The sequence below is a fragment of the Balaenoptera ricei genome, chromosome 7, assembly GCF_028023285.1.
Source record: "Balaenoptera ricei isolate mBalRic1 chromosome 7, mBalRic1.hap2, whole genome shotgun sequence".
NCBI lineage: Eukaryota > Metazoa > Chordata > Mammalia > Artiodactyla > Balaenopteridae > Balaenoptera > Balaenoptera ricei.
The window spans coordinates 121,230,133-121,238,008 of record NC_082645.1 but is presented as its reverse complement, the minus strand read 5'-3'; the positions used below and the strand labels follow the sequence as shown (position 1 = coordinate 121,238,008).

Here is a 7,876-nt window from a genome sequence, read left to right as displayed (position 1 = left end):
AGCAGACAAAAATGAGCAGAAATCTCCAAATTCTGATCAATACAATTAATAATTCTGAACTTTTAAACACATACAGAACTTTACACCCATCATACAGAGAACACAACCTTTTGAGCACACGTAGAATATTTACAGAAATACACGATGTGTTAGGACATAAAGAAGCCTCAATAAGTTCCAGAGGAGAAATGCACGCAGCCTGGGCTGCTGTCCTCCATTTGTGCTTCTAAATCCCCTTTGCCCGATGCTCTAAGAGATTGTCCTACATAGACCATGTCAGTGGGTGGGTTCAGCCAAAGGGAGCACCGACAGATAGCGGAGAGTGAGGTTCAGGGTCTTTTTCCCAAGTCCCTTCTGACGGGTGCTCAGGCTGGCTGCATTCCTCAACTAAGGCCTCTGCTCCCAGCCAGGGCACCTCCACCGCCCACCCCCGGGGCAATCAGGAGACAGTGTCACTCAGCTCTGTGGCTTCCCTACTTCCTACCCACACCTTTGTAAGTGCTCCCTTTACCAAGCCCTGCTCAGTTTGAGTGTGCCATCTGCCTCCTGCCAGGATCCTTATAGAACACAGACTATGTTCTCAGACAATAATGCAATTAGATTAGAAATTGGTAACAAAAGTTTATCATAAAAGAAACACTATTGGAAAACAAATAACATTATTAAGTAACCCATGGGTTTGGGTTTAAAAGGAGATCACCAGGAATATTAAGAAATATTTAGATCTGAACGATAATGAAAACATTGCATGTTCAAATTTTGGGAGACCCAGCTAAGGCAGTGCTGTAGAAGGAATTTTGTGGCTTTAAATAGATCAGAAATTTAGAAGAGTTACAAGTAAATGAGCTAAGAATTTACCTCGAGATGGAGCAACGGATCAAATCCAAAGAACCAAGAAGGAAGGAAATAATAGATAAGGACAGAAATAAATGAAATAAAGGGAAAGGTGAGAAGATTAACAAAGTACAAGTTTGTCCTTTGAAAATATTAAAAAAGAGAAAAATGCAAATAAGCAAAATACAGAATAAAAAGGAGAAATAAGTACAGAAACAGTAGGTATAAGAATAAATATGCTAGTATTTATTCTAAAACCTCAGTGAAATGGATTAATTCCTAGAAACATGTAAAATGTCAAACTTGGCTCAAGAAATAGAGAATTTGACCAGAGGGATAACTATGATGGAAATAGAAAGGATAAAAGACCCACCCTCCCTGGGGGGTCCACATAGTTTTATTGTTTCTACCAAAAGTTTGGAAGAACAATAACTTCTCTTTTATGCAGGTGGTGCCAGGGAATAGAAAAACAGAAGCTACCTAGGGGGCTTTGGAGGGTAGGGTGGTCTCCTTTGCAGAAGTGTATGTGTCTGTGCCCTTGCTACTTTCAAGGCACAAGCCCCACGGATGCTGCAAACTGAGGTGAAGCACCTCCCTAACTGCACAGTGTGAGGAGTAAATGGTTAACCGGGTAAACCTTGGGGGCAGCGCCTGGCACCCGCCCGACGCCACCGAGGCCCTGGGGATGCGGAGGAGGCTGACGCAGGCGCTGCGTGGGAAGGGGGTCCCGGCGCCCCGGCTTCCGGGCGGCAGGACGTCACCGCACCCACCGCAGTTCCGGTGGGTGAGCTGGCCAGAGGCTTTGTCAAAGTCGCCCAGCAATGGGGTATGCGGATGGACGTCGGTGGCACGCAAAGATGCCAGTCCGTCCCTGGTGGCCTGCTTTCCGGCTGGGCGATTGACAAAGGCTGGGGTTTGCCAGTGTGGACCGAGAGCCGCGTGTGGCTTGGTCCAAGGAAGTTAAGCTGGAGAAACAGGGTGTGAGGACGGGGGCGCTGACGACCTGCAGGAGTGGGGCGAGAGGATGGCGGGGGTCTCCACCCGAGGCATGACGGGAGGAGAAGCGGCAGGTCCACTGGCCGGCCGGGTGCATCATCCCTGCCAGGAGGGCTGTCTGCGATGCTCTGGTCTCCCTCCAGGGCTCTGGCCCAGACGTCAGGCGCGATTGAAAAACTCACCTGTTACACCTAGAAGTCAGTATCCCTACCACCCCCGACAGCCCCTCCATGGTGCAAGGAAGGAGGCCACCCGAGTTTTGTCCCTCCGCGTCGATGCGTTTGTACTGCTGGCATCGCGGGTGGGGCAGGTGAAGCTTTAGTGGTTTCACTTAAAAGAGGTCCGAGTCGGGGAGGGCCCGGCGCGCGGGATCCGTGGGTAAATTCGGGGGCGGTGGGGGGGGGCCCGGGGCTGCGCCAGGGGAGGGGGCGGCGCGTCCGGGCCCGGGTGTCGGTCCCCCACTCCCCCACCTATCGCACCGCGGTGTCAGCGGTGATGTCACAGCCCGGCCCCAGCCCCATCCCCGCCGCAGCCGCGACGCCCGTCCCTCTCCCCGCGCGACAAACCAGCTGGCGGCTGGGGCTTGGGCGCCGCGCGCAGCCAACCAGCGAGGCGGGAGGGGCGCGGGGCGGGCCGGGCCGGGCCGGGGGCCCGCAGCCGTCACGCGGTGCCGCCGTCAGAGCGCCGAGAGCAGCCCGGGAGCGGCAGCAGCTCCGCGCTCGGGGACCCGCGCCCATGCCCGTGCTCATGCCGGGCCGCCGCCAGTGACGCCGGAGAGGTAGGGCAGCGGCTCTCCCGGCCTCCCGAGCCCCGCGTCCCGAACCTGCACCCCGCATCCTGCACCTGCATCGACTGCGCCCCGGGGCGGGGAGCTCGCGCCCTGCGCTGGCGTCCTCTTCTCGGCCAGAGGCGCTGGCGCCGCGCGGCCCCTTCCCTTCCCCCGACCCTCCCCCGTCCCCGCGGAGAACAATGGTGCAGATTCAGGGGTGTCCGCCCTTCTTTAGCGGCTGAGCAGGGCCCTCTGGAAAGGCCCCTCCGTTGCAGCCCCGGCTGCAGGGGGACTCTCGTCTGGGATGGGCGGGGGTCGTTACGGGGAGGGCGCAGGCAGCTGGCTGCATCTCGAGCCGCCCTCCCCCCTTCCCCGATCTTCCCCGCGCCTGGAGTGGAGCCATTCCTAGGGATGCGGCCGGGATTGCGACCGGACCGGCGGGGGGAGGGGAAGGATGGAGAAAAGGCGAGAGGATGCGGATGGGGCATCCGAGAGGGGGCGCGACTGCAGCGGCCGGGCCGGAGGGGAGGGCACTCAGGGCGGCCGGGCACGAGCAGAGGCCCTGGTCCCCGGGGTGGGGGAGGGCGGATGCTGGAGCCAAGAGCCAAACAGGCGGGCGGGCGGGCGGCGGGGGCTGCGGCGGGAGGGCTGGGCCGCCAGCTTGGTGCGCACCTCCGAGACTGCCCATCGCCCCACCCCAAGTCGCGTCCTCCTCCCAAGAGACCCCTTCTCCCTTCCAGAAAGACCCACGGTTTGGGAGGGGCCGCCTTCGGACGCGGCCTGCGTCCACGCAGCCAGCGCCCCAGTAACAGGTGTGGCCTGCAGGAGGGGAGGGGGCTGCGGGGCCGCGACGTCTCGGCTGGCGGCGCTCCCCAGGCGCCTGGGCTCGGATGACAGGGACACTGCAGCTTAGACCCTTTCGCTAGTCCTTTAAGCTGCCTCTCGCCCTTACTTGCCCTCCAAACCCACCGCGCAGCCCTCGCGGCGGGCAGGGAGGGTCCGCAGTCTGCCTGGCGCTGGGTGGGCTGGGGGATCGCGGGCCGCAGGGGCGGAGGGGGGAGGGGAAGGAGGGAATGCCAAGTCATGGGGCCTGCCTGGCGCGGGCGCGACATCGCCCCGGCGCGGACCCGATGCGCGCCCACGTTCCCGGGAAGAGGGACTTTCCCACAGAGACCCGCGGACCCCTCCCCAAGCGGCCGCCCCCTCCAGGGGATGCCTGCCTTGCTGGGATAAAGGCCTGTTAGAGCAAAGGATTGGCTCTTGCGGCTGCGGAGAGGAGGTGGTGCGGAGGGGCCCCTGCGGCGCAGGGCTGTCCCTGTCCTAACCCTGGGGAGTCAGCGCGACACCCAGCGCGCGCTTCTGCAGGACAGTCACACCTAACCCACCCTCCCCCTGCTCCCGAGCTGGCTGAGGGCCCTTTACCGGGGCAACCGTGCCCATCCCCCTCTCGGTCTGAGAAAGCTGCTGCAGGTTTGCAGGGAAGCTCTGGGGTCTGGAGTGGGGGCTTCGGGCTGTACCTGCGGCGGCCATTTTGCAGGTGTGGTCGGCCGGCCGCCTTGGCTGAGCCTGAGGGATGGGGGGAGTCAGGAATGAAGCAGGTGTGGCACTCGCCGTGGGCTGCAGTGTCTGCAGCGTAGGGTGAAGGGTGCTGCCGGGCCAGGGCCAGGTCTCAGGGCTGCACTTGGTTGGGGTCGAGATCCAGGAACCTGCAGGGGCTGATGCTTGCAAGGAGGCCACTGGCTGAGAGACCCAGACGGGGTGGAGGGGACAGTCAGTCTCCACCTGGGTGTGAAGTCTGGTGAGGGTACTGGGTCAAAGCCAGGGAAGGGACTAGAAACTCCATCCCATGCTCTGCCCGGATCTGAAGCTGAGCAGGGAGTTGCCTGTGGGGTGCGGTCCACAGGACAGAGGGAGGGTCAGGTGTGCAGTCAGGGCCCCTCAACCCCAAGGCTCCCGGGGGGGCCCCTTTGAGGAGGGCCTGCCAGAGGCCTGCTGTATGTTCACCCACTGGGTGCTACCCCTACCGAGTGTCCTCCCTTCCGCCTGCCCCCGCTGGAGTGGCCCATAGACTGCCCGTCCTGGGGCCCCCACGGCCGGGTGGAAGCTGAGGCTGTGCCTAAAGCCCGGAGGTGGTGCGTAGCCGGGATTCACACCCAGACTCACTGGGCGCAGGGGGCGCAGCCACCCGGCCTTGTCCCCCTTCAGTCCCCCTGGTGTCACCACTGCTGACCCAGGGCTGACCACGTCCTTTGGACGCAGAGCAGCGAAGTCCTCCCATGGGCTCTGTGGAGGGTGGGATGGGGTTGGGGGAGGGACCGGGAGTGGGGGGACAGACATGGGTGGGAGGTGGAGATGGGGGGGCGTAGCCTCAGGAGAAGGCCAGGAAGGGGTGGGGCAGTCTTCATAGGCCCATTCAGCTCAAATAGTCCAGCCAGGTTGGGTGAGCTGGGCGTGGCAGGGTGGGGGGACATTCTCATGGGGTCCTGCTATCACAGGATTGGGGCCCGTGGAAGGGTTACCGGCACCGGGAACCCCACCCTGGACTTTAGGATTGACTGACCAGGGCCTGTGCTCAGGCCTGCCAAGCCCTTCAGACCTGAGACCCTCCTGAGTCTGGAGCGGCCTGGGCTGCCTCCCCTGGGATGGAGAGTGGCTGGCCAGGGGTCACTCTGCAGCGAGCGACCCCCAGGACGAGTGCATGGCTGCCCTCCTGCCCAGTCCCACGTGCTCCCTAGAGCACTCCCCGTTCAGTGTTCTTAGGCCCAAAGGACCGGGCTCACCACCCCTACCCAGGTGTGCCACTCCCGCTGTCTCCCCTGCCCATACCCCGGAGCTCCTCTGAGAGTGCTGGAGGGGCTGGGCCATGCCCTCCCCCAAACCTCTCGGCTCTGCCAGGGTGCCCAGGGGCACCGCCAGGCTGCTGGGCCTGCTCGGTACTCTGTTCTGTCCAGTTAGCTGATGGAACTCTCCCCACCTGGCCTCACCCTGCACAGGCAGGCCCAGGGCAGGGGGCGGGGATGGGGTTGATGGCAGGTGTGCTTCACCGTCCCACCTGTTCTAGCAGGTTTGCTGAGCACCACCGGGGTCCTGGCTTCGGGCCGAGGGGCGCTGGCTGACCCCAGGCTCCCCCAGCGCCCCAGCCCAGAGTAATGGAGACGTTGGAAGGGTGGAGGGTACGGTCAAGGTCAGCTGAGGCTGAGCCTCCTGACCCCTCTGGGTTTTTTCCCAGCCCCTCCTGCGGGCTTTGCCCTCCCCGGACACACACCACCCTGAGACTGCTCCCTCCCAGCTGTCCCCCTGCTTGCCGGAAGCCGCTCCCCTTGCAGCCTCCTAGGTGTCACCCCTGGGATCGGGAAGGACACACCGCCTGGGTGGCTGGGCCTCGCTTCTGCCTGCTGCCTCTCTAATGCCTCTGCTGGATTTAATCTCCTAATCCTGTCCTTGTGTCTGGGCCGGCTGAGCCCTGGTTCCCCCGCCCCCGCCTCATCCCCCGCTCAGGAGCCCCAGGGTGGGGAAATGCCCCCCCTGTCCCTCCCTCTACCTGGGTTTCAGGGCTCCCTGGGGTCTGGGGAGGACAAGCCAGGACCCCCCAGCCCTGGCCTCCTGTTCTCACTCCTCACCCTTCCCCACTTGGCCCTTGGGCTGACTGGAGCCGCTACTCGGCTACACACTCACACAGACACACGCAGACACACACACTCACACATTCACACACACACACATTCACAATCACACACACATTCACACCCACAATCACACCCACTCACATTCACACACACGCTCTCACACGCACTCACACATTCACATACACACACACATTCACAATCACACTCACACATTCACACACTCACACATTCACACACACGCTCCCACACACACTCACACACACAGATTCTGCAGCCCTCGCCCGGCTTGTTCTCGCCTGATCCTCTCTCCCCTGGAGCACTCCACATGACCCCCCACTGTGAGGTTCCAGCCCCGCTCCAGTGCCGCCAGCACCTTGAAGCCTGCCGTAAGCACCCCTGAGGGCCACCCCACCCCACGTAGGTAGTTTGGGGGTCAGTGAGGCGGAGGTGAACCCCGATTAGGGGCAGAATGCATTGCACACCTCCGTGTGCCCCCTTGTCCGCGCTCCCAACCCCTCAACACGCAGGTGGCATTGCCCCCATTTTTCAGATTTGGAGGCTGAGGCTCCTGAGAAAGCATGTGACTTGTCACAGAGGACCTGGGATTCCACCCCAGCTGCCTCTGACTCCAAAAACGTTGCTCTTCTAGCACTTTCTGCTCCCCCCACCCCACCCCATTGCCACCCCATCCCGTGCCAGCACAGTGCCTTACAGGCAGTGGCCACTCAGTCAATGCCGGTTCCTTGTTGGGCCGGTGGCTTTAGCCCAGGGAGTTGGTTTCCTGTGGCCCCAGGGCGGGCAGCCGCCTCTCTGTCAGGGGCGGGAGTGTCTGTGCGTCTCTGTGCTTCCATCAGGGCTTCCGAAATGCAGCTCTGGGATCAGGGTGGGGACGCCCCAACTGCTCCTGTAGGCCCAGCTCCCTGCAGGCCCCCTCCCCTAGCCCAGCCTCTGGCCTGTCCTCAGGGGTGTCAGGAGCCCTGGCCCCCCACCCCAGTCTCAGCCCTGCAAGTAACACTCAGGTGGCCCTCAGTTTCCTTCCCCATCTGTCATCAGCTCAAGCCAGGATGGTGAGGGGCAGGGCTTGGTCATCAAGGCCCAAGGCCTGTGGGTCAGTGGGGACCATGCTTCTGGGGGGCCGTCATGGGGCTGGGGCAGAGGGTCACTCAGCTGCTAGTGTCATCTGGTCTTCACTCTCCACCTGCTTCTGGGGCCAGGGCTATACCACGGCCGAGGCCGCGCCCAGGAGGGTGGCAGCTCCAGGACGAGCAGTGATGCGGTGGGCCAGGCCCAGATCAGGGGCGATCTCAGCTGTCCCTTTCTTGTACTGAATGCATTTCTTTCATCCTCACCTTCCCCCAGCTTCTCAATCACATTCTCTCTTCTGCTGCGTCCCCTCTTTCCTGGCACTCGCACCCCCGGAAGCCACCTCCCTCCTGCTGCTCGCCGCATCCCCTGGGCTGGATTCTCTGTTCTCTGGGCCCCGGAGCAGCTTCTCTCTTAGTTTCCTGTCTTGTTTGGCTCAAGCACATCCTTGTGTGACATCCTAAAAAGGGTGACGAGTCCTTGGCTTCTTGAGAGTGTCTCAGCTCTGTCCTCACGCTGGGTCGATGCTTCGTCTGGGGGCACTTTTTGTTGGTAAATCACTCTGAAG

The 7,876-nt window shown here is 61.8% G+C and overlaps 1 protein-coding gene across 2 annotated transcripts in view; it reads left to right on the top strand.

Moving 5' to 3' along the window:
* Window positions 1-2,520: 2,520 nt before the first annotated feature.
* Window positions 2,521-7,876, top strand: part of KIF1A (kinesin family member 1A) — a 92,279-nt gene continuing 86,923 nt past the window's right edge. For both annotated transcript variants that reach the window (XM_059929119.1, XM_059929121.1), the window contains exon 1: window positions 2,521-2,608. The gene's annotated coding sequence lies outside the window, so the exon portion shown is untranslated. The remainder of the gene's footprint in view (window positions 2,609-7,876) is intronic.